The 26,441-nt window shown below is 40.1% G+C and overlaps 1 pseudogene; it reads right to left on the bottom strand.

Annotated features, from left to right (window-relative positions):
• LOC149248997 (uncharacterized) overlaps positions 1-26,441 on the bottom strand; it is a 169,524-nt pseudogene that overhangs the window by 67,641 nt on the left and 75,442 nt on the right.

Genomic DNA, 26,441 nt, shown 5'->3' with positions numbered 1-26,441 from the left:
TCATCTTTGTTTTACTTTTAAAAAAAATTTGCATTTGATTCATGGTCATCGAAATCACATTCCTCTTCAAGTTAAATGCCAATGGTGAAGGTAGTTGGGCGACCTCTCCAATTTTGAGGGTTATTCACAAAAATTTTGGGCAATTTAGTAAATTTTTGGGCTTATATGTCTGTGCGTCGCGCGCTCTGCCCAGTGCGCCACGCGTTAGGTATGCGCCGTGCCAGTGTTATATTTACACTGTGGCCGGGCTCCCAATGCGCCGCGTGCCCTGAGTGCACCGTGCCACCTCGTGTGTGTGCCGCGCCACCTCGTGTGTGCGCCGCGCACTATAAAATCACCCAAATTTGCTTGAAAAACCAGGGGGAGGGTTTTAGTGGCGGTTTTAGGGTGGTTTCCTTAGGAAACATGATGGAATGGAGGTGGGAACGATGAGGAGTGAGGGGACAAGGGGAGGGGAGCAGAAGCTTGGTGGCATCATCGCAAACTTGCAACCCCATCTATCATTTTTATTGATGATTTTTTCATGGTCGACCTTGTGCTTTTGGGGTACCATTTAAACGTCTTATGCACACCAAATCATTGACAAATTTGAGAGAGAAGAGGTGTCAACAGGGCCTACCTCTTGATTTGCTAGCTTTCACCGAGATTTGAAATGATTTGCAATGTTTTTCATGCCCCTAGCTGTGTGCGTCGCGCGCCAAGCCCAGTGCGCCGCGCCCTGGGTGTGCGTCGCGCCCTTGAGAAAACTGAACAATGGGCAGGCTGCATGTGCACCGCGCCCTCTGTGTGCGCCGCGCTCTTTGGTGTGTGCGCCACGCTCCTTGAAAACCAGCTCTCCTTCACTCAAACTCTCACGATTTCGCTCTCTCACCTTTGGAAAGTATCTCCAAGTCTTGCAAGAGCACAAGGGCTTTGACTTGGGCAAAAACAAGTATATATAGGCTTGGGAGAGATGGGTTTGATTTTTGCCTCTTTGAAAACCCCCTTTTCTAATGTTGAGTTTTGCACTTTTTCATTGATTTTAAAACACCCTGATTTTCATTTTTTCTTTGAAATTTTGGCTCACATGATGGGATTTTCGGCATTTCTTTGCGGGGACTGTGTGACTGGGCATTTAGCCATGGAAATCATGACTGCATCTGAAAAATCAACTTGTGCATTTTTGGAAAATTTTGTCATAAATGACCTTGTTTGACTTTTCTTCAAAACAGAGTTTTGAAGAAGAGTCGAAGTCTTTCCACTTGAAGATGAAGCTCTCTGAACCATAGCTGTGTAAGGCCTCCCTCTGGCCTGCATGGCTTGTTCTGGACATGTTTTCAAAGACCAAATTGATGAATTCCTAGACCCAAACATAAAAGATGACTTTGCCCTGTAAAGGACGAGACCTTGACTGTCATGAGCTTCGGTGATTATGGACAAAGACCTGAGCCAGCAGGGGCCAGACATGAGGGAAAATGACTAGCATGACTTTCTCCGTCAGATCATGGCATGTCCCTAGCGAAATGCAGCTGAGTGGATGGAGCAAGACACCTAAAATTGAAATGCACAAAGAGTTTTGATCTCTGACAGAGGGCTGACCAGACCGACTCTAACATTGGCTCCAATGGGGGATGGTAGCTCCTTGGAGGTGCCAAGAACAGCAGATCTCTGGAGGAGCTAGATAGTGCCTTTTGTCCATTGGGCTATGGAGTCATCATTTTGATAAACAACACAAGACTCTGACTTATTTATAAAACTGGAATAACCAAGAAATTGACTCAAACTTGACATTGAAATAACTCAAAAACTGACTTTACAGACTGAAACCAAACTGAAATAAAAATGGTATTTACAATGACAGTGGAAGCAGCGTTAATAGATCAACAGTGATACCGCTTGAGTAGCCGACCATTGATCGGCCCTCCAGGACAATATTCCCCGTTCATCTCCTTCAGAAGAAAGGCATTCTGACCCCTATATGCTGCGATCTTGAAAGGACCTTTCCACATATTTTCGAACTTTCTGTGCTTGCCTTTCTCTTCATTTCTTGCATCCCACTTCAACACCACATCATCCAACTGAAATTTATCTACTTTCGCTTTTCTGTCATAGATTTTCTTTATCTTCTCCTGCAACTTGGATGTGTTCTTGAAAACTTCCTCTCTAGTTTGCTGCAAGTGGATCATTTGATTCAACCTCCTCTGCATGGGATCTTCCTCACTGCCAACCTCTTGAAGAAGTTTGACCACCGGGGTAGCAAGAGAAGCGGGAAATACTGTGTCCACTCCATAAACAAGCTCAAACGGTGACATACCAATAGACTTTTTCTGACTGATCTGATCTGCCCAAAGTGCATGGACCAACCTCTTGTTCCAGCTCTTCTTATTTATTTCCAGCAGCTTCTTGATGATGTTGACCAAAGATTTATTCGAAGATTCCACCAATCCATTGCCTTGCGGATGATAGGCAGTTGAATGACCCAAAATTATGTGATATTTATGACAAAATTCTACCATCCTTTTTGATTTGAAAGCTGCTGCATTATCAGTGATTAATTTGTTTGGACAACCAAAGCGAGACAAGATGTTATTTTCGAGGAATGAAATGATTACCGTGTCTGTCGCTTGTCTGGTAGGGGCTGCCTCAATCCATTTTGTGAAATAGTTCGTTGCTGTAAGGATCCATCTATGCTGTCCGGAAGAGGCGGGATGAATTTCCCCAATGAAATCCAACCCCCACTGCTGGAATGGAGCGCTCACTTCAATAGGCTTAAGTGGCAAAGGCTGTAATTTCTGTTTTCCTTCGAAAATTTGACATTTATGACAGCGCTTGACCATCTTATGCACATCAGCAAACAAAGTAGGCCAGTAGTACCCTGCTCTCAAAATTTTGTTCGCTATTGACTTCCAAAAAAGATGACCTCCACACTCTCCTCCGTGGAAATCCTCCATGGCTTTCTTTGCCTCCTCTTCCACCAAACAATTTAACAAAATGCCACCAGGATCTTTCCAATACAGTGCAGAATTCAAAATACAAAACTTGGCAGCCTTCAATTTGAGTGTTCTCACTTTGTTTCTAGTCATGCCGGGCGGTGGTGATAGATTTTTCAGCACATATATTATATCTGAATACCATGGGGACAAAGCAAACATTTCAGATACCTGAATTGACGTTCCTTCCTCATTCTCATCGGACATGGCAGCGATCAGATTTATGTCCAAGGCATGCAAGTTTGATTCGGCCATTAGCTTCGCCAACCCCTATCCTTTGACCAGCTTTGTAGGCTTTATCTCCACATCATATTCCAGCAAGGCTGCAATCCATTTGCCTCTTCTCCCTTCTGGATTGGTCTGCACTAAAACATCTTTTACAACAGTATTAGGAACATAGGCCAGAATGTGAGAATGTAGGATATACACCCGGAAATCCTTCAATGCCTTCACCAATGCCAGGGCTTGCTTCTCAATGATGTTTTACTTCAAAGCTGCATCCCTTATAGCCCTGCTGAAGAATGCAATGGGTCTTTCATGATCACCTCTCTTCTGCAATAATACCGCTGCCATAGTGTGCTCAGAAGCAAATGAAAACAATATGAAATCCTGAGTGTAGTCCAGGCTGACTAGAACAAGAGCTGAAGAAAGGGCTAGTTTGACCAAGTTGAAAGATTTTACAGCCTCCTCTGTCCATTTCACCTGGCTGTCCTTCTTGAGCATGTTGGTCATTTCTCTCAAGTGTTCTGCAAGATTAGGCACAAAGCGACGCAGAAAATTCATCTTACCATTGAATGATTGTATCTCCTTTTTGTTCCTAGGCAGATCGATTTGTTGAATTGCTTGCACACGGGCTGGGTCTATATGAATGCCATCCTTTGAAATGATGTGCCCAAGTAATTTGCCTTCCTCCATGGCAAACAAGCTCTTCTTAGGATTCAGCGATAGACCATATTTCCTGCATTTTTGAAAGACAATTTTTAGGTGATGCATGTGCTCTTCATCAGATTTGGAAAATACCATCAAATCATCCAAGTACACCACCAAAAACACATCCTTCTCATTTGCAAACGCCAAGTCCATTGCCCGCTGAAATGTGGCACCTGCATTCTTTAAACCGAAGGGCATTTTGGCATAGTGAAAGGTTCCCCATGGAGTGGTGAATGCTGTCTTGTCTCTATCATCTTCATGGACAGAAATTTGGTTATATCCGGAATAACCATCAAGCAGTGACATACGAGATGCCCCCACTACTCGCTGAAGTATATGGTCCATCTTGGGCAGTGGATAGTTGTCCTTCAATGATACTTTGTTTAAATTTCTGAAATCAATGCATAGGCGGATCTCACCGGTCTTCTTGCGTACAGGCACTAAATTCGATATCCAATCTGAAAATCTGATAGGCACAATGATACCTGACTTGTACAACCTATTTACCTCCTTTTCGATAGATGGCAGCAACTTTGGATTTATCCTTCTCAGCTTTTGTCTAAATGGTTTTTGATTGGGCTTGATAGGTATTGTGTGCTGAATAATATTTGTATCATAGGTCTTTAAATCAGAATAATCCCAAGCAAATACATCCACAAATGAAGCCATCAAACTGATGTATCTGTCCTTGATCTTTGGCAGTAATGCTTTGGACAATTTTACCAACTTTGGATTGGCAGTTGTACCGATGTTGACTTCCTCTACACCCTTCTCTGTTGGCTGCAATGTTGGCTTGTGGGCTACATCATCCTGATCAAAAAGTTCCTCTAGAGGTATCAAGCCTTTAGGAATGATGTTATTCTTCAGCTGCAATACGTCCATTTGATTGATCTGCACTTCATCTGTACCATTCCCTTTGCCTTCATCGTTCTCCACATCAATCGAGGTTTCTTTGAACTTGCCTTTGTTGAGAAAAAAATCTTTAATCTCCTCATCATCTTGAAACACTTGCCAATATCGCTGATTGTCTGGAATGGTTGGACAGTGCTTGACATGGATTTCAAATTTATTGCTGGAGTTCATGGGGATCTTCAAGCTTCTCGCTCCCTTGGCAAGAGCATCAGCAATACTATTTTGTATTCGAGGCACACATGTCAAGGTGTATTCTGAAAATAGCTTCAAGATGTCTAAAACTGCATTACGATAGGCCCGCATCCTAGGATGTTTTGCTTGATACTCACCTCTGACCTGTTTTATTACCAACTCGGAGTCGCCATATATCGAAATCCTCTTTGCATTCAGCTTTCTAAGAATCTTCAGGCCAGCAATCAGAGCTTCATACTCAGCTTCATTATTTGAACATTCAAAGGCCAGCTTGTAAGAGCAAACTCTCACGCTGCTAAGCACTTTGTTTGGGGCGGAGAAGGGACTGCATACCCAAATACCAATACCAGCACCGTCATTCCCTACTGCTCCATCAAAATCCATGGTCCACAAGCCTTCTTCCTCCTCTTGTAAGTGCTGGAAATCTGTTTGTCGTGCCTTGTCTGCTTGTTGTCCATCACTTTCAGCTGATTGCCCAATCTTTTGCTGCTTTTCTTGTCCTTCTTTCTTGAAGATTTCTCTGAAATTTTCTGTTATTTCCGGAATGTCGTCTGCTTCTACTATCTTACTATCTATATCATTTAAACTATCTGAAAACAAAACAAAAGACTCTAAATTTGTATGTACATAGTTAATAGGATGATTTATCGGTTTCTCCTTGCTTGTGATCATGTATTTCATCTTTTGTTCCCGGTATAACTTCCTCATTTGTCCAAACACTGGGATTGTTGCATAGGAGAAATCCAGCTGTAGTGTCCCTTTCAATTTCGCTACCCAAGACCTCGAAAGAAGCATGCCAAACCTTGGAGGAATATCTGCTACCACCACATCCATCAGAACATTTTTCATAGGAAGCTGACCCAAACTCACAACCAAGTCTTTGATGAGTCCTATACATCTTACTCTGCTGGAATCGAACGAATAGAGATCATGATATTGCTGAGTGATGTCCAGACCAAGCTTATCCATGATAGCCTTGGGCATGAGATTGTGAGAAGCTCCGGAATCGAACATGGCATTGTGTAACACAAAATCATGCAATCGTAAACTGATATAGAAGGGTGGCACATCGCTATCAGGAGACTCACCATTCGTTGCTGGTCCAAAAATCATTTCAAGTTGATCATCTTCTACATTTACCATGTCTGACATTGGGTCCAAATTCAACATTTTAGAAATCTGTCCTCTATAACTGTTGTTCTTCATTATTTCAGTCAAGGGGATGGATACCTTTAACTTAGAAATCTCATTCTCTAGGCTAAAAGTGGGAGTTCTTTCTACCTCTTTGACTGGGATCTCTTTCCTTTCCTTCTCTTTTGATGTGGTTGGTTGCTGTGATTGTTCTGCTGATTTTGATTTGCTGCTCTCCGGACCAACCGCCTCCTTTCCTTTTCTTTGTGTAGCTGATGGATCATTTTTTGTTGTTTCACCCTCCTTCTTTTTCTGAATTGGTTTGGCCGGCACATCTCTGTTTCTAAGAGAATATCGCTGTTGTTGTGCAGACAAAGCATTCATATACCCCCTTTGATATTCTTCTGATTCTTCCTCCAACACGGTGTCGCTAGCTAGAATAAAATCAGTGTCTTGGTGTGTAGCTGAATTTACTGCACATTCTTCCTCTTCGGTGATGTAAGTAGGCAGCTCATCTGGAGTAAAGAGATGGTTTTCCTCGCCTATTACATTCCCGTCCTCATCTGACTCCGGTCCATGCACAAAATTCTGCTGCAAAGGTGTTTGTACCGGCTGTTGTGTTGTCTGCTCTTGAGTTCGCTGATCTCTTTGTCTTATTCTATATTGTGGCTGCTGTTGGCCATGAAAGTTAGGATTCCTAACTTGTGGCTCTGGCTTATCAAGTTTTACCCTTTCAAGCATTTGCTCTACCTTTTTGAGAAGCTGATCCATTGAAGAAGATTCCTCTTTCACCGTGGTTTTCTTCTCTGCTTTTGCTCTAGCTCTTTTGGACAGCAGATTTGCCTCAACGCTGACCGCAATTTTTTGCATGTCTTCCATCGTAGCCAGTTCTCTCTCTCTTAATTGGTACGCCATGTCAGCATCAAAACCATCTGGAAACTTCATCATCGCTAGCCCAACAGGTGGCTTTAGATGGTCTAGAATTTCGTTGTAGACTGCATTAAATCTAACACAATAATCTTGGACCGATTCACCGGCATTCCGTTTGATTTGTTCATATTCGGCCAAAATTTGAAGGGGATTCTTTTTCACCTCCCACCGGTTCAAAAATTGTCTTTGTAGCTCAGCCAAGGTAGTGATACTTGCAGCCGTCAAACCTCTGAACCATTTCCTCACATCACCTGCAAATGTCTACACAAAGAGCCTCATTGCCACGTTCTCCGCATCGATCTCATGAAGTTCATAAAAGTCTGCCATTTTGTCTACATGCTGCTGAGCAGTAATGCTATTTGGAGTGCCATCAAAAAACGGGATTTTACTTTGATAATCATTTGGCATGTCATCTAGGACTTGGGGCAGAACAAGGGGTGCAAAACGAGCAGCCATCATTCTCAGTGGATTTGGCCTTAGAGGTGTTGGAGGAGTGTGCACAGTTTGCAAGGGGCTTGCAATTGGAGTTTGGGGCTGTGTTGCAATGTAATTATCAATTAATCTATTGGCTCTTTCTGTTTCAAGGTCTACAAGAAATTGCGGATTGGGGATGGTATAGTCAACAGCCCTTTCGGATTTAGACTCAAACAAAGATATTTCAAATCGTTCGTCAAACTCAAGCTCGTCAAGATACTCAAAAATATCGGGACATGAATGGGATTTGAACACGGGAGTTATGGTGCTTTCTTGACGAAGGAGTCTTGGGATCAAATTGGGGTTTTCGTAAATATGAGGAGGGTCCGGGTCTGGATTTTCTCTGGTATATCGTCTCGAAGCCAACATGCTATTGAGAGAAATTACGGGACACAACCAACTTACTCAGCCTTTCCAATCCTAAGCTCATCATCCGGAAGGCTAGAATTATTATGAAACAAGGGGATTTGATTTTCAACATTTTTCCCCAGTGGAGTCGCCACTATGTTAGCACCTAAATCTGCCTTAGGCTGAAGGAAGGCAAAAATTAGGGTAACCACAAACCACGCTCAGTCTGGTAGCTAGCCCTACCAGAGCAGGAGAGGGCTCTCTCCGAGTCACGCTCAGTGAATAGATGATCGAAAACGGTCTGAGATGACTTACAATGCAATATTTACCTTAGGCTAGTAAGTGAATAGGGATTCTGGAAACAATTTTATGAATGACCGAGCTTCTGGGATGTTATGGGACTGGCGCTCAGCAAAGAACAGAGAATTGAATATGAAAGCACATATTATTCCATGAGGCAAGGTAGGCGGAAAGTGCAGCAATTTCGGTTTAAGGTAACACGGAATGGAAAGATTGCTGAAGAAAGTGAAAAGGGCATAGTCACATGAATCCTTTTCAACAGAAGAATAACATTGTACATGAAATTTTCCCACAGGCAGAGCAATATAAATTGAATTATACCTAATCTCACTTAGAAAATTTCACTGAAATGAAACGTGAATTGAATTATGAAACATAACAAGATACATATGAAACATAAGAACACATTTACTACACTCACAACCACAAGAATCTCATGAAACAGAGCCGCTGCCTTTCATTAATTCTCTGTCAAAAATACACGGTGCAAAAATAGAGTTTCTTTCCCAAAGTCTCCCAGAAGTTACAAGCCAGCCAACCCTTTGCAAATAACTTGCATACAATATATAGAATGTGTGAGGAAGAGATAAAACGCCCAGGGGTTGGGAAGTTACTCAAATCATTACGAAATGGAGGTGGAGAGCCAACCATCAGCTACAGGTGCAGTACTCACAAGCATGACATTTGGTTGGGGTGACCCTTTGCATTCCTTTGCCACTTGGATAGATGCCCATCTGGAGAGAAAACTCTTTAAATGCCGCCTTTGGTGCCAAAAAACCGAAGTGTAGATGACCAGGCCCACTTGGAGAAGTCGCGACCCGAAATTTCGCGAAACGGGAGCAAATTGGCAGTTTTTTCCTCTGTGCACCGCGCCAAATTCTCTGTGTGTCGCGCCACTTTGGAGCCTGTTTTGGGGCACTTGTAGGTGTCCAAAATGTGCCCAAGTGGGCTTGTTGGAAAGCCTGTCCTATCTACTTTCTAACCCCACTGGAATTTCCAAATTTGGTGCTCATTTTCCCCTCCAAATCTTCATTCTCCAAAGACTGCTTTCTGTGTGTCAAAAAAGTGGCAGAGAGGCCATTTTTGGGTGTTTTTTGACCTTTAGGAGACCCAGATCTTGTCAAAATTTCTTGCCCCGACACCAGTAATTGTAATTTTTGATGTTGAATCCAAATATGCAAGTCGTTAATCGATTGGAGCCCTATAATTTTAGCGTTGCGCCAATGGCGCGGCGCACAGGGAGGAATTTCCTGTTTTTTGTCCAAAAAATCACCATGTGACCAAAATTTGCCCAAATTTTTTGAAATTTGGGCTGGAAGTTCTCTATGAAGTGCTATGCTATGCCAAGGAAGCCTCAGCCAAGATTCAAAGCCGATCTTGCTCCTTTGCCTCCTTTGCCTCCTTTGCCTCTTTTGTCGCTTTGCTCAATCTTGCCTTTAGGCTCCTGATTCTTGCTTTGGAGCTCATGTTTCGGGCCTTGTAGTGGTGAGTCATGCACCTCAGCATGTCTTTCTCCCTATTAGCTTTATCCAACCGCTGCTCCAAGTGAACGTTCACTTTCTCTAACACATACTCCCGGTCCTCGTCTCTTTGCTCCATAGGTCTGCCTTGTGTTGCCAAGATGTGTCACCGGTTTTCCTTGATCATTTGCAACTCTATCTCAGCTAGCCGATCCTCAAGTTACTTGTTCCTCTGCTCCAGATACTGCATGTTCCACTTGGCCCTCTCCAAGTCCAGGGATAAGTTCTCAATCACTGATTGCTGCTCTTAAATGATCTCTCCCAGCTCAGCATTCGTAGGTTCTGCATCTGTCTCATCATCCTGGAGGAGAACAAACTCGGTCTCTTGCTCACCTGATGGCCTTTCCTCCTGCACTGGCTCCTTGCCCTTACCCTGCTCCTGTGGTGCTGATGTCGGAAGCGAGGCCCCTTCCACCCCGGGTGGAGATAACACTCGCTTTGCCGCTGCAAACAATGGTCTACTGCCCTTCTGGTATGTGATGTATACTGGCATGGTGGCAATCTCATGGTGCTCAAACTGATGTGAAAGACCCCCCATCTCATGCTCTGCCTTTGATACCACAGGTGGAGCGTTGAAGAAATCACGGGAGATGAAGTCCTCCCAAGAAATACCCTGCAATCCCAACTGATGGTCCACCAAAATCCAGATAAGAGCAAAGTGATAAACGTTGTTGAGTTGCTGTCGAGGGGTCTTGTGCTGCATGAAATTCTTCATCCTCTCTATGTTCCCGCAGATGAAAAATGGGAGGCTCATCATCCGCACCCTGGTGAAGTGCATGAGCAACCGGATGTGATAGGCATAGAGGCGGGAAAACCTTCCCTCACAACTGAAATACTTCATGATCAACCTCATGAGTGGGGCATACTCATCCCTCAAAAATCTGAACGAAAAAAATCTAGTGAGCTAGCTCAAACAGCTATTCTTGATGTAAGGCTCATAATGATGCCTCTCCACCTTCTTTTTCTTATGCCACTGTTCCCCAATGTTTGGTATTCCTGTTGCCACTGATATGGTTTCTGGTGTTAAGGTGAAAGTGACCCCAACTAGGACAAATTGACCTCCCTGTAGATGAAGTGCAAAAAGACGGGCCAACTCATGATGGACTCTGACATTTTCCACCCTTTGACAAAATTCATAACATGCCAAGTGCTGGAAACAAGACATGGCAAGTGGGCATGCCTGCAGCTCAGTGAGGGTATTTGGCTCATCTCTAAGGTGTCTGCCACTATGGTGATGTCTCCTATGGACCCTCTCTCCTGAAGATGTGTCACTGTGGGTCCCCTCCTCATACTCTGATGAAACTTCTGATGCCATTACTGCTATGTGTACCCTGAGTTTTTTGCTGCCCCCCTGAATCCAATGGAACTGGTGGTTGCCCTGAAAATCTGTCACCAAGGGGACAATAAAACAGGGAGTGTTAGGAGGGGAATGATGAAAAGGGGAATAGGGGTTTAAAAGGAGAAATTTATCAGGGATTTGGGAGCGTTTTGGGTATGGTGTTGATGGGGTAGGGTTTGGATATTTTGAGCCATAGGAATAAGGGGAACAAATGGATATGATTACAGTGGAGCTAGGGTGATTATTAGGGGAAACTGCTACAGGGGAATCAGTTGATAGAGGTAGGGTAGGAGCATACTTTAGCAATAATGTCACTGTAGCAAAACCCTAGCTTCTTGACCTTCTTTGTGTCATCTTTTTTTTACTTTTAAAAAAAAATTGCATTTGTTTTCATGGTCATCGAAATCACATTCCTCTTCAAGTTAAATGCCAATGGTGAAGGTAGTTGGGCGACCTCTCCAATTTTGAGGGTTATTCACAAAAATTTTGGGCAATTTAGTAAATTTTTGGGCTTATATGTCTCTGCGCCACGCGCTCTGCCCAGTGCACCGCGCGTCGGGTATGCACCGCGCCAGTGTTATATTTACACTATGGCCAGGCTCCCAGTGCGCCGCGCGCCCTTAGTGCGTCGTGCCACCTCGTGTGTGCGCCGCGCACTGTAAACTCACCCAAATTTTCTTGAAAAACCAGGGGAGGGTTTTAGTGGCGGTTTTAGGGTGGTTTCCTTAGGAAACATGATGGAATGGAGGTGGGAACGATGAGGAGTGACGGGACAAGGGGAGGGGAGCAGAACCTTGGTGTCATCATCGCAAACTTGCAACCCCATCTATCATTTTTATTGATGATTTTTTCATGGTCGACCTTGTGCTTTTGGGGTACCATTTAAACATCTTATGCACACCAAATCATTGACAAATTTGAGAGAGAAGAGGTGTCAACAGGGCCTACCTCTTGATTTGCTAGCTTTCACCGAGATTTGAAATGATTTGCAATGTTTTTATGCCCCTGGCTGTGTGCGTCGCGCGCCAAGCCCAGTGCGCCGTGCCCTGGGTGTGCGTTGCTCCCTTGAGAAAACTGAATGGTGGGCAGGCTGCTTGTGTGCCGCACCCTCTGTGTGCGCCGCGCTCTTTGGTGTGTGCGCCGCGCTCCTTGAAAACCAGCTCTCCTTCACTCAAACTCTCACAATTTCGCTCTCTCACCTTTGGAATGTCTCTCCGAGTCTTGCAAGAGCACAATGGCTTTGACTTGGGCAAAAATAAGTATATATAGGCTTGGAAGAGATGGGTTTGACTTTTGCCTCTTTGAAAACCCCCTTTTCTAATGTTGAGTTTTGCACTTTTTCATTGATTTTAAAACACCCTGATTTTCATTTTTTCTTTGAAATTTTGGCTCACATGATGGGATTTTCAGCATTTCTTTGCGGGAACTGTGTGACTAGGCATTTAGCTATGGAAATCATGACTACATTTGAAAAATCAACTTGTGCATTTTTGGAAAATTTTGTCATAAATGACCTTGTTTGACTTTTCTTCAAAACAGAGTTTTGAAGAAGAGTCAAAGTCTTTCCACTTGAAGATGAAGCTCTCTGAACCATAGCTGTGTAAGGTCTCCCTCTGGCCTGCATGGCTTGTTCTGAACATGTTTTCAAAGACCAAATTGATGATTTCCTAGACCCAAACATAAAAGATGACTTTGCCCTGTAAAGGACGAGACCTTGACTTTCATGAGCTTCGGTGATTATGGACAAAGACCTGAGCCAGCAAGGGCTAGACATGAGGGAAAATGACTAGCATGACTTTCTCCGTCAGATCATGGCATGTCCCTAGCGAAATGCAGCTGAGTGGATGGAGCGGGACACCTAAAATTGAAATGCACAAAGAGTTTTGATCTCTGACGGAGGGCTAACCAGACCGACTCTAACAGGATCATTACGGAGGAATGTCGTAATGATAAATCCAATTTATTTTGTTTCTTTGTGGACTTTAGAAAGGCTTTTGATACGGTTCCTAGATACAACCTTTGTAATAGATTAGAAGATTTAAAGGTTCCTCTCGAGTTGAGAGCTGCCGCTATAAGGTTATACGAGAATGTAATTGCCAAGCTAAAGAGCAATGAGGGGTGGTCGAAAGATATTAAGTGTAACATCGGAGTTAAACAAGGTTGCCCCCTTTCCCCTACCCTATTTGGCATTTACATCGATAAGCTCGAAGGCTATTTAGAGGAAGCAGAATGTGATGGCACGATCTTAGCTGGGATAGTCGTCATCCTTCTTCTCTATGCTGACGATATTGTTCTTTTGGCAAGGTGCCCATCTGATCTTGATAAGCAACTCAGGCTTCTTAAGGATTTCTGCTCTACCATGGGTATGACTATTAACACTGACAAAACAAAAGTTATGATTATCAAATCTAAGAAGGACACTTACGCTAATTTTATGTATGACAATAATAACTTGGAGGAAGTGTATTCTTACAAGTACCTAGGAATTGATATTCATCACAAGCTCAACTGGAACCATAGCATTGAGAAAAGGATTAATGGGGGCTGGAAAGCTTATTTTGGTCTTGAAAATAATTGTAAAACGGAAAACCTTGTAATGTGGGATAAAAAGAAGTTCCTCTTTGAAACTTTAGTCACTCCTATTATCTTATATGGCTGTGAGGTTTGGGGTTGCAGCATCTCCAGAGAATCATGGAGAAAGATTGAGCAAATCCAGAAGCGTTTTATAACTTATAACCTGAAAATTAAAAGTAATACACCCTATCCTATTCTCCTTATAGAAGTAGGTATTTCCCCTATTGAGAGCCTAGCTATGATTAGGTTTTTGCCATACAAGCACAAACTCAATAACATAGATGATCATAGACTTCCTAAGCTAGCTTTAAATTGCAGCCAAAACCACCTAAGGCTCAATCGGAGGTGGCATAAAGACACAAGGGCCTAGTTAAACTATTGGGAGATCAACGAGAATGATGCATTGCGAAACATAAATAACATTAAAGATATTGTTACTTCTAAGTTCAAAGAAAAAATGTGGTGTGAGAAAGATTTAGCGACTAAAAGAAAATTAAGTTATTATAAGAAGGTCATCAACCCCACCCTAGAAGATCAAAAGTATCTCTCTATTTTAACAAGCTCAAAGAAGAAAATTAATATAGCAAAGATTAGAACGAATTCTCATGAGCTCCATAGTGAAATGGGTTGTTGGGCAATTCCTAAAACGCCATGGATGGAAAGGATCTGCCATATATGTGAGAATAGGAACATCGAGGATGAAAACCACTTCCTCTTAGAGTGCCCCGCGTACAACCACATTAGATCTCAATTTCACAATCTTTGTTACAATACTGACCTTCCTAGCCTTTGACAATGTCAAAATTATAGTGAGCTCGGGAGGCTTCTCTCCAAGCTTTTTGAGCATAGGAATAAAATCTTAAATCAAAATAAATAATTTGTTTCTTTAGGTCCAATAGACCAATGTTTGGTCTCAGTGGATATTAACCATCATCATCATCATCATCATCAAATGTTGAGAGGCATCAAAAATTCATCTCATGATACATTTCAAATTGTCAAAAAAAATAAAAAAAATCATAAAAAATAACTAAATTATGACTTTTATTTTAAATTTATTATTATTGTTATTATTATTAATTATAAAAATATTTATCCATGATGTCAAAAAATGTGCCAACATAAGTTTCTAGTTTGGTTCATAGGGTCTTCATTGAGGGAGAAATACCATAGAACGTGTGTTCATAAAGGGGGATATATATTGAGGGAAAAATGGAATAATATATTGAGCATATAATCGGGGGTAAAGGGTTTTTATATTGGCAAGTATAAAAAATGGAGGTCAAAGTGAATGAAAAAATGTAAAGGGGTATAGTGGGTTATGCCTACAATATCTAGTGAAAATATGGGTGTTTTAAATTAGGAAGATGTATTAGGTTCATATTGGTGGGGGGTTAAATAATGTCATTTTTAAAGATATTTTCCAATATGTAGTCAAATTAAGTGTATTTTTTAGTATGCGACGAACACATGTTTATGTCAAAGGTTCATTGAGTGAAGCCCCATGTTATGTGGTTCTTGACCCTAGTCACACCAAGGGACAATGTAGTCAATACCTTAATTTCATTAGTATTCATTGGTGAATGAAGATGTTAATGGGCTAGGTGCTCAAAGAAAAATATAAGGACCATAATGAGATCATTGCATGCCTCAATGAAATTTAGAGTGTCACATGCCACCATAGGTCCTCCTTGGTTTGCCTCAATGCACATTTGGTTCATATTGAATGACATATTTATTTTTGGGTTAAACCTACATCAAGCTCTAGTGCACAAGACTCAACGCAGTAACATCCTCTGACAAATGATGATTTTCCAAGAGCTCTTGGTTGATGTTTTGGTTTAAGAACTTTCTTTTATTTTCATAGTTAGATGCAGGGTTATTTATAACTAGTATATGATGTATAGTACTGTTTTCAATATTTTGAGACAATTATTCAAAAGTAGGCTAGGTTTAACAAAATTTACATTTTGACTATTTTGATGATTAGGAAACTAGAGAATTGCATTCACCATTGTTGGTTTGGTTTTTCTTGTGACAAACCACGATCATGAGTAGGAAAATCTTGGAATTTTGTAAGATAATCTTTATGATTCAATTTTAAACCTTAATTAACTATATATATAAATTTTGAGTTAAGGATATATACATTTAAAAAAACATGCAACAAGATTCTTCTTGTTTTTTTTAAGGAAATGGTTAGGATTTTATATTAATATCAAACTAGTTACAAGGCGAGATCCTTTTGATATCCAATTGATTCATCTTATTTTGGATTCAAAGATGCCAAAAAAAATGTGTCTATTCTTGTTTCACTTCCTACTTACTGTATATCTAAACTAATAACATATGTCGATCTTCCAAAATACTCCTAAAACTAAAACATACTTGCAATACATAATTCAAGAATGGAAAATGGACTAGTCTACATTTGTCAACCCAACTTCAATTTTAACTCTGATAGTTGCCTCATCATCTTGCGTCAGCTATTCTAAAATAGGGACCTAGCTCATTTCTTCCTCCTCCCTTGTTTCCTTATCCATATTGATTCCCTCTACGCCCCTTCTACTTTTTGCTTCAAGTTTTCCCAAACAAAGGTCCAGTGTATCTAGTTTAACCTACAACCTTCCAATATTGGTCTGAAGCAAACCAATCATTTGATTAATGAGTAGAAACTAAGTCTGTTTCTCTGTGGCGACCATTTCCCATTACTAATTAAGTATAGATAGTATATGTTCCATTTTTTTGGTGATGTAATCGAGATGACAGGCGATATCCTCTTTCTCCTTGACAATCGTGGTTTGTGATTCACCCTCCATGCTTTCACATACAATTGAACCTGCTTTTTCACCTTTAGACTTTCGTTTCTAGATACAAACCTATGAATTGAGGATAATTTCCCTGTGTGTCTTATATGGTCTTTCTCATTTCCTTCTCATTCCATTCAACCCATGTGTCCACTCTTGGTCTTTAATGTACTATCCTTCCTTAATAATTCCACTGTCCAGACATTCCTTACCTAATTCACCACCACTATAACTCTTTACCAACACCATTAAGGTTTTGGTAGTCAACAGTGTTTGATTCACTTTGCAAATGGAGACAACATGGTGATGGTCCTCACTAATATGTATATAACAAGGCCCATTTCATCATCCTTCATTATGCATTTGCCTCTCTCCTTGCATTTGATAACACCTTTTTTACTATAATGTGTGTATTGGGAAGATTAAAGGATGTTTATCATACCTTGTGGCCTAACATGATTAATGTGCAAGAAAAGGGTGCACTTATTGTGTAGAAGTACATTGGAGGTAGCTGGAGGAGATGTAGAAGGCTCATCCCCTACATTTACTCACCTACAACTTGAGTTGCTCCTTGTATTTACTCACATACAATTCAAGGATCTATTGAACAACTAATGCACTCAAGGATTACAAGGATATCGGGAAGCTAGATCCACCTTTATAGGTATTTTTTAGGGAATCAATGATCCTTCCAAGGAGGTTTCCCCTCAGCCATTTTTTTATTAATAAAGAAGCCCAAGGGCTCAATAGGATTCAAACTATTAGAGAAGAATAATGACTGCCAGAGCTGGGAAGCTTGTACTTGTCATTTTCATTTCCATGTACTTGAGAACTTTTAGAGACCAATGAGAAGTCCTTTATTTCCTTAAACATGAGTGTGTTCTAGAGGGACAAGTTCCCTTGGGTTAGGGCCCAACCCAAGCACTCTAGTCTCTCTCCTTTGTACATTTTATCATGCATCTTTCTTTTTTGTACTTAGGTTAGCAATATTTCCTTTTTGCAAGTTTTCTTTATATGAAAAGTTTCTTAATTTAATCCTTATATTGGCAAGCACAAAAATATAGGTTTCATTTTTCATGTAGTAGGAATATCTTGAATAAAATTCAACTCATCATTTCCTTTCTAATTTAAATTTATGCAATTGACATTGTTAACATGCTTTATATGTTTTGCAAGATTGGGTAATCTTTGTGGTGTGAAATTCATATTGTTATGTTACAGGGCATAAAATTGTCATTTCCACTTGTCATCCTACTATCATTACCCTCCTTCCTTCCTCAACAACTTCTTCAACTGCACTGTTCATTGAGAAGTCATTTCATATTTGTTAAAATCCACTGCATGCATTTTTCCTCCTGCAAGATGAGATCTTGAGGGGTATTAAGCTTGGAAAGGACCTCATAAATCCTTCTTCCACCTTCCACTACCCTTCCTCACCTTTAGTTCACCTTTCAAGCCCTTATATTTCTCTCTGATTCAATCCTGTAGGAAAACAAGGCAATCTTGTAAGATCCTATAGCAATCCTATAACATCCTCTAGCACCATGTAAAAGCTCTCCGAACTTAACCAGAATTGTTTTTTAAGCTCTAATTTTTGCTCCTAGCCCTTCATCATTCCCCCTTTGCTTTGTAACCAAGTTTGAGGAGACTATAGACCACTTATGACTAGTCTCTTCACCACTACAATTCATTTATGCAATTAGGGTTAGTAAAGAAGTTCTTGAATTAACGGTATAGTGATGGTATACATTATTACTTTTTGAAGCACTTAATGAACTTTGTTACTAGGATATAGTATATTTTTAATGCATTGATTGAGAATTGATTTCATTTCTTTACTTTATGCAAGTTAGATTAGGTTTTCTTTCTCTGTTTTATGTTTCCTAGGCTAGGGTTTCCATTTCAAGCATTGTCATTTCTTACAAATAGACTAGAATTTCCTTTCATGTGCATTTCCATTCCTGCAAGTAGATTAGCATTTAATTTTATTCAACATTTACATTCCTGTAATTAGATTAGCATTTACTTTTATGCAACATTTCCATTCTTGTAAATAGATTAGAACTTCCTTTTATGCAACATTCTTTCATTCCTACAACATCTAGATTTAGTTGGTAGAATCATCTTTGTACACCTTGGCTTGGTTCACTATGTCAGAGAAACTTGAGTAGATATTATCTTACTATGCATACAACATTGTCACCTCTTAAGTTTGTATGAATCCCAGGTAGATAAATTAAATTTGATATTCCTAGGAGTCACAACATTCTTGTTGCAATACCAGAGATCATCACCTTTTGGCATTGTTGCCGAGGAGGTGTCAAAGTAGGTGTTGATTCTGCTTTGAGTTTATTTATATTTCCATTTTATTTCTTGATGAACAAAATTTTTAGTTGCATAGTTTTTTTACTATCTAGAAAGATCCAAAAAAATAGAGAAAAACATTAAAAAACGCATTCATTTCATGCCTCATAGGGTTAGGGATAACCTAAGGAAATTTCTACCAAAAACCACCACTCCTTCATGAAGTCAACCATCACTCTTCTTTGGTGACTATGAACCTCCTACTCTGACCATTGAGAAATTGTAAAATACCTTAGGTGAGCAGCCAAAGATCTTTGAAGAACCTACATAACCTACCCAAAAGATGGTTGAAAATAGGTAGACTAAGCTCTTTCCTATCAAAGAAACCAATGGGGAAGCCAAAATGAAGAATATAAGCCCCACTACTCTCCCACACTTCCTTGGCCTAGCTTCCAAGGACCCTGATACATTTATTTTCATGTTTATTGTGGTTTGTAGAAGTTTTGATTACACTTCTGATGAGAAGAAACTAAAGTTGTTCCCTTCTACCCTCAAGGATGCATCCTTGCACTAGTTCATGAGCTTTGAAGGAGGCAACATCACTGCTTGGGCTAAAATGTAGCAAGGTTTTAATCAAGAATACATGGATTATTGTAGATAAAGGGAACCAAAAGAGGAGATATTCACGATGACCCTAGGGCAAAATGAATCCTTAGAGGATTATGAAGAAAGATTTCAACTCAACTAGAGAAGAGTTAATTGTACCCTTAACCTAGAATCCTTGAACCTTGTACTTCTCTAGGGATTAGAGAGGATTTAATGGATACCTTTAATATGTTTTATGGTGGAGAGATTTTCCACCTGACTTGTGAATACATCAAGATAGTATTTATGAATCATTCTAGGGCTGAAAGGAAGAGAGGTAGGACTAGTCAAGGCTTGGTCAACTCTTCTCCCTCTACCTCAACTATCAAACATGAAATCATGATTATGCTAAAATAATTTAAGAGTGAGATGTTGCATACATTTTTCCTTACAAATGGATACCATGTAGATTAAGAAGAAGCAATAGGAGGCATAAATGGAACTATCTATATTTTTCCCTAGATGCACCAAGAGGCACCCTAGAAATGATTTCCCACTAAATGTCATAGAAGTCAACTCTATTTGTGGGGAGATCCATGCAATTAAAAAATTCCCCTCCCTTCCAGGCCTGAATGTTGTATATTAAGGGGAAAAGGGTGGCTTGGAATATGTTTGCTTCATCAACTAAAGGAATCCACAAGGCATGCAAGATGCATATTATCCTTCTTTTAATCCAAACCAAAGTGAACTCTTTCAGCCTTGGTATTCTCCAAACCACTCACCTTGGTCCATGCCTTCTCCTTCATCCTATTATCCTTAGTATCCCCCTCATCTTGTCAACCCACCCTTCTAACCATATCAATCCCAACCTCCTCAATGGCGTAACCCTTCACAAGGATGGAGGCCCTAGGTAGCCCAACTACCCGCCTTAATTCCTCCTCCTCCAACTCAACCACAACTACCCCACAATAATCCACCCAAGAAACCTCAGATGCCTGTCTAACCCAATCTGAACTTGGACAATAAGTAGGCCCAATAGGTCTATAGGGGGGAAACATCTTATCCCTCTTATGTTGTGGAGACCTAGGAGATCAATCGTAGGTTTGGGAAGGTACTTTCAGATGCTTACCCACCTTCTCCACCTAAAGATATTGAAGAAGAGAATGAATATAATTCCCCTCAAGCTATTACACTTCCCTATCCTAAGAGGTTGGCCCAACCTGAAAAACAAACCCCAGAATAGGGTGAACTTTTGGGAGAATTGAAGAACTTGTGTGTTAAAATTCCCCTTAACCAAGCCATCAAATATGTTCCCATCTACAACAAGCTTATAATGGAGAGTGTTTCAATAGGCTTGGAAGAAGAAAAAGATATGCCCCCACTATCAATGTTTTTGGGCAGTTGGATGATCTAATGCTTGGGAGGGTCATCTCCCTAAAGTATTTAGATCTCCTTAGCCTGGTAATAGATGTGCACATTAACAATATTGTCATCCCCAACACACTAATTGACCTTGGGGATGCAATGAATGTCATGACCAAGGAAACTATGTTGAAGCTCAACCTCCAAGGAGCCTTGAGGAAGACCACCATAGTGTTGCAACTTGCATACAAATAAAAAGTAGCCCCTAAAGGAGTTATTGAGGATGTGATGGTCTTTATTAATTCCTGGGAGTACCCAACAAATTTCCTTGTCCTCCAACCCAAGTCCAAGTTTAATGGGTACCCTCTAATTTTAGGTAGACCTTGGTTAGCCACGGTTGATGCTTACATTAGTTGCAGCACTAGAAACATGAAAATTGAAAATGGGTAGCTCACAAAGAAACTTGTATTATACCCCCATACTCACCACCTTATTAACCATGACTTACCTTTGTGGGTAGAGGAATAAGGTCAAGAGGAATTTTTTTATCAATCACCCCCCTACCCAGTCTGTACATTAGAAACTACTATAGGAAGCAGGTAGCTAGATGAGGATGACCTTATTGATAAGTTTTTGCAAAACCAACCTCATGTTGCATGCCAATTGATGAGCTAGTAGAGGAATCCTTAGCGAAACCTAAGAATAACCCATGGGCCAAGCTGTTCATTGCCAGTTCTGATAAATATCATGGTAAGATTATGGAAATCAGTCCATCAAACACCCTGAAAATCAATTCTTCCCTCTCATCAAAGCAAGAAGAGAAATTGCTCACTATGTTAAGACAACATCTTGACGCTTTTGCTTTTAACTATAAAGAGGTGAAATAGGTGCATCCCTCAATTTATACCCATCATATCTACATTAAAGAAGGGTGTAAACATGTGTGCCAACCCTAGACAAGAATGAACATTTCCCTTAAAGACATTATGAAAGATGAACTGCAAAAGTTATTGGATGCATAATTCATTTACCCTATTTCAGATAGTGAGTGGGTGTCTCCTCTTGTTATAGTACCCAAGAAGAATGGAAAGTGGAGGATTTTTGTTTACTATAGGGAACTCAACAAGACTACAAAGAAATATCATTTTCCCTTGTCTTTAATTGATCAAGTTTTGGATGATCTTGCATGGAATAAGTTCTTTTCATTCTCTAATGGATTTAGTGGGTATAATCAGATCCAGATCAGCCTTGAGGATCAGGACAAGACCAACTTCAGATATCCATGGGGGACATTTTCCTATAGATTCCTTCCATTTGGCATGCCCCTACTACCTTCCAAAGGGAAATGTTGAGTATTTTTTTTGATCTTGTTCATGAAAAAATTGAAATTTATATCGATGACTTCACTCCTTATGGGAATGACTTCTAGGAAGCTCTCTCTAACTTGTGTAAAGTTTGAAAGAACTGCATTGAAATGAATCTCTCACTAAGTCCAGAAAAGTGTGAATTTTTTATGAATGTTGGGATTGTCCTAAGTCACTTCCTCTCTAAATAAGGGATCCAAGTTGACCATAACAATATTTCCGTTATCAAAATGATTCATGTTCCTTAGAAACAAAGGGATGTTATAAGTTTCTTAGTACTAGTTGGATATTATAGGAGATTTATCAAGGATTTTAGTAAGGTGGCTTCACCTTTTTTTGGATTGTTAGCTAAGGATTCAGGATTTTGTTGGATAGATAAATGTCAAGAGGCATTTGAAGAGGTGATGGAGAAATTGACTACTGCACCAATTCTTAGGGGTCCCAAATAGACCTTTCCCTTCCACATCCACACAAATTAATCTGACAAAGATGTGGGGGCAGCCTTGGGACAAGTGGAAGGTAAGTTTCCCTATGTCATATATTTTATCAGTAATAATCTATCTAAAGTTGAACTTAACTACGCTATTACTTAAAAAGAGCTCTTAGTTGTTGTGTACTCTTTGAACAAGATTAGGCATTATATCACAGGATACCATGTTTTTGTGCATATTGATCATGCGACCATTAAGTATTTAATGAAAAAAAATAATTTCAATTATAGGATCATTAGATGGAAATTATTGTTGCAACAATTTGATTTAACAATTGTTGACAAGCTAGGAAAGGAAAATGTGGTAGCAGATTTTCTTTTTAGACTAACATTACCTACAAAAAATGAGGAGATTATAGATGATCAACTTTTGGATGAGAATCTATTTTCTATTTCATTATTGTCTCCTTGGTTTGCTGATATAGAAAATTAATTGGTTGCTGGGAGATTCCATCCTAATCTCCCCTATAAGGAGAAGAGAAAATTTGTCTGAAAATGTTTCCCTTTCACTTGGATTGGGGGAAATATTTTTAGACTGGGACGAGATTATATCATGATGAGGTGTGCAAGGGAGGATTAGGTCTTTGAAATCCTATCAGCATTCCATGATGGACCCTATGGGGCCATTTTTCTACAAAAAGGACAACCTTCAAAATTCTCCAGGCAGACTACTATTGGCCTATCCTACACCAAGATACTAGGAGATACACTGCTAGATGTGATGAGTGCCAAAGGATGGGAAATCCTACACCAAAGGATGAGATGCCCCTACAAACTCAAGTGACTCTTGAATAATTTGAGAAGTGGGGCATGGATTTAATTGGGCCAGTTGGCCCCCCATCTGGACAAAAGAAATGTGTCATTGTGTGCAATGATTATTTAACAAATTGGGTTGAAGTAAAGGAAGTTAAAGCATCAACAAAGAAAAAGTTGGTAGAGTTCCTAAGAGAGAACATTTTATATAAGTTTGGATTCCCAAGGGATATAGTCACTACTCAAGGGGCTCAATTCACTTCAAATCTGATTGAGGGAATCATGGAGCAACATCACATAAGGCACAGAAATTCCACTACCTATCATCCTCAAGAAAATGGGAAGGTGGAGGGGACAAACATTGCTTTGGAGAGCTTCTTGAGCAAAGTTGTCAGCAACAATAAAAAGGATTCGGAAGCCATATTTGTGGAAGCCACTTGGGCTATAATATCACATGGAAAACCATCACTCACTCCCTTTGAGTTGGTTTATGGAAAATAACAACTTCTGTCAATTGCATTTGAGTACAACACCCTGAGGATAATAACACAATTGGACCTAGACATCATCAAATATCAGTAGGAGAGGCTCCAATAACTCAATGTTCTTGATGAATTTAGATTCCAAGCTCTCATGCATACTGAGGTGGTCTAATTGGAGAGGAAGATTTGGCATGGCAAAAAAATCAGAGAAAGGACCTTCCAGGAGGGTGCTTGGGCCCTATTGTATGACTCCAAATTCAAGAAATTCAAGGGAAAGTTGATGAAAATATGGTTAGGTCCTTACTTGGTGAAAAAGTGTCATGTCCATGGCTATGTCTAGATGAGATCAATTGATGAAGAGGTAATTCCACTTTTAGTCAATCATTACCGATTGAAACTATATAAGAAACATATGTCATAGCAGGATTTAACCAGTTCAAGATGTAAGGAGATGAATTTGATTGGGAGTCTCAAAAATCCCAATCCATATAGCCTTTGATAATAAAAATAAAATAAAAAACTTAATTAAAAAAGAAAAAAGAAAAAAAGAAATAAGAAGCCTAGTTGAAAACCTCCATGATGCAACCGAAGCAAGCTCTGGACTGAAAACCTCCACAATTCAGTCAAATAATTTGGAAAAATGAAAAAGTTAAATAAAATATCTCCAATTCAAAACCTCCTTTGAGGCACATAGGGCAGTCCTGTATGCTGAAAACGTCCTTTGAGGTAGCATACAGGCTTAAGAAAAAAGAAGAATAAAAAAAGAAAAGAACAAAGAAAAGAAAGGGATCCTTTTACATCATTTTGCTAACATTTCTTTTTGGAAAGGTTCTAGTCACATTCAAAGGAGGATAACAGACAAAGAGGCAACTTCAAAACCCCACTTTCACATCCTTCCAATTAACTGTCTTTCATGTCTTCCATCATCTCATTGATTTCCCCAAGTTTCTCCATCACTATATGACCTTACTCACTCAATTCTACCTTAGCCTTGAAGTTCTTATACAGGATTTTCATGTATTGCTATAGGATTTTCCTGTATTTCTACAAGATTGTCCCAGATTTGCTATAGGATTGTAATTGGTGCACGAAGAAGATACAAATCCTATGTTTCTCACCTAGGAACAAGGAGAGCGGTCCACCATAACCCTATCATCCATTTTCCCCACCACGTGGCCTCTCCTCCACTGAAATATCCACTTATGTCCCTAAAAGATACTCCCTTTCACCCCTTCTTCGATCCCTTCCACCACAAAAAAGGCCTTTGACCCTTGTCAACAAGATTCTCATGAATATAAGTGTTTTTAGAGGCATAACCTGAAGGAAATTGTGATCCTAGAAGGGTTTGTGTGACTGCTACAAGAAGACACATAGTCATGTAGCAGTCTACATAAACCCTACAGGACAATAGATGGAGCACCAAATTGAAATACAACCACCATGAGGGAATCATACGGTCACTACTTTTATCTTGAGCATCTACAAGAACCTCTGCAAGATGCTATAGGATCATTATTTGCCTACAAGTTGTATCATCTGGTCCACGTCTTGAAGAACCTATATTTTCAAGTTTCAATTAGTCACTAATATTTAAAAAAAAAAAATCCAATCAAACAAATACATGGAGCAACAAAAATGAGAGGATGACACTTCAATAGACAAGCAAAGCAGCCTTACCTTTTTTCATAAATAACATGCAAACATCAAGTGATCAGCACACCATCAAGGATGATTAGGTAGGTACAAGTATGGAAGACTCCTAACTTCTTCCTTTATGTTTATAGTAGTCTAAGAATGTTTTGAATGCATGATGGACGAGGTTTTGTAGGCTAAAGTTGGCTCAGTAGTCTTGACCACCATCAAATAGTTAAGTTGGGACTATCTTTCTCTCTCATCACACGTGGAGAAAACAACAAAAGAAAATAAGTGATGATTCAAGGAGTGGGCCAATGGGTCTATGGAGGAGTTACGAAGGTGGTATGTGGGGGAAATATAATGCAGTGCGCTAATCCCACCACCAAACCACAAAGGAAATAAAAAGCAAGCTTGAGCCTCATTTATACTAAAGTTTCTTTATAAAAATGGTAAGGAGGCCCACTTCATCATCGAGAGGTGAGATAGCTACCTCAGTGGTCTCATAGGATGCTACAAAGAAGCTACAATACCAAAGCTATAGGATTCAAGCTCAGTGCTACTGGATACAAAGTAGGTGCTATAGGATCCTAACTGTGTGCTACATGATTGACCTCAGCTACTACAAGATTGTCCCGAGAGGTGAAAAAGAGATCGACATTGTGCAAATTTTCCCACAAAACCCTAGAGCCTTGAAGGAGCCTCTAAGGGAAGGGCATGAAACCAAATTTCCTCACCTCCTATGCACAAAAATCCTATGAAATTGCTTAGAAATTTTCCATAAAAGCATCCTGTAGCAAACTCCTGAATGTAGGTTTTAACCCCGTACAGAAAGTACCTGCATAAGAATTCTAAAACATAGAAAATAAACAATGCGAGAGCATAACACATAAAACACATATACAGAGAGATTTCCCCTAGATCCCAAAACCGGGACTACTAGCTTGATTTTTCATTATGTCCCTTTCAATGCTATAATACATATTTATACATGCCGAAGCATCCAATACCATGGACCGAAAAACCATCACGTCCAAAAAACA

The sequence above is a fragment of the Pinus tabuliformis genome, chromosome 7, assembly GCF_031772625.1.
Source record: "Pinus tabuliformis cultivar Carrire ecotype Pingquan chromosome 7, CPIR1, whole genome shotgun sequence".
NCBI classification, from domain to species: Eukaryota; Viridiplantae; Streptophyta; class Pinopsida; order Pinales; family Pinaceae; genus Pinus; species Pinus tabuliformis.
This window is presented reverse-complemented; position numbering and strand designations above follow the sequence as displayed.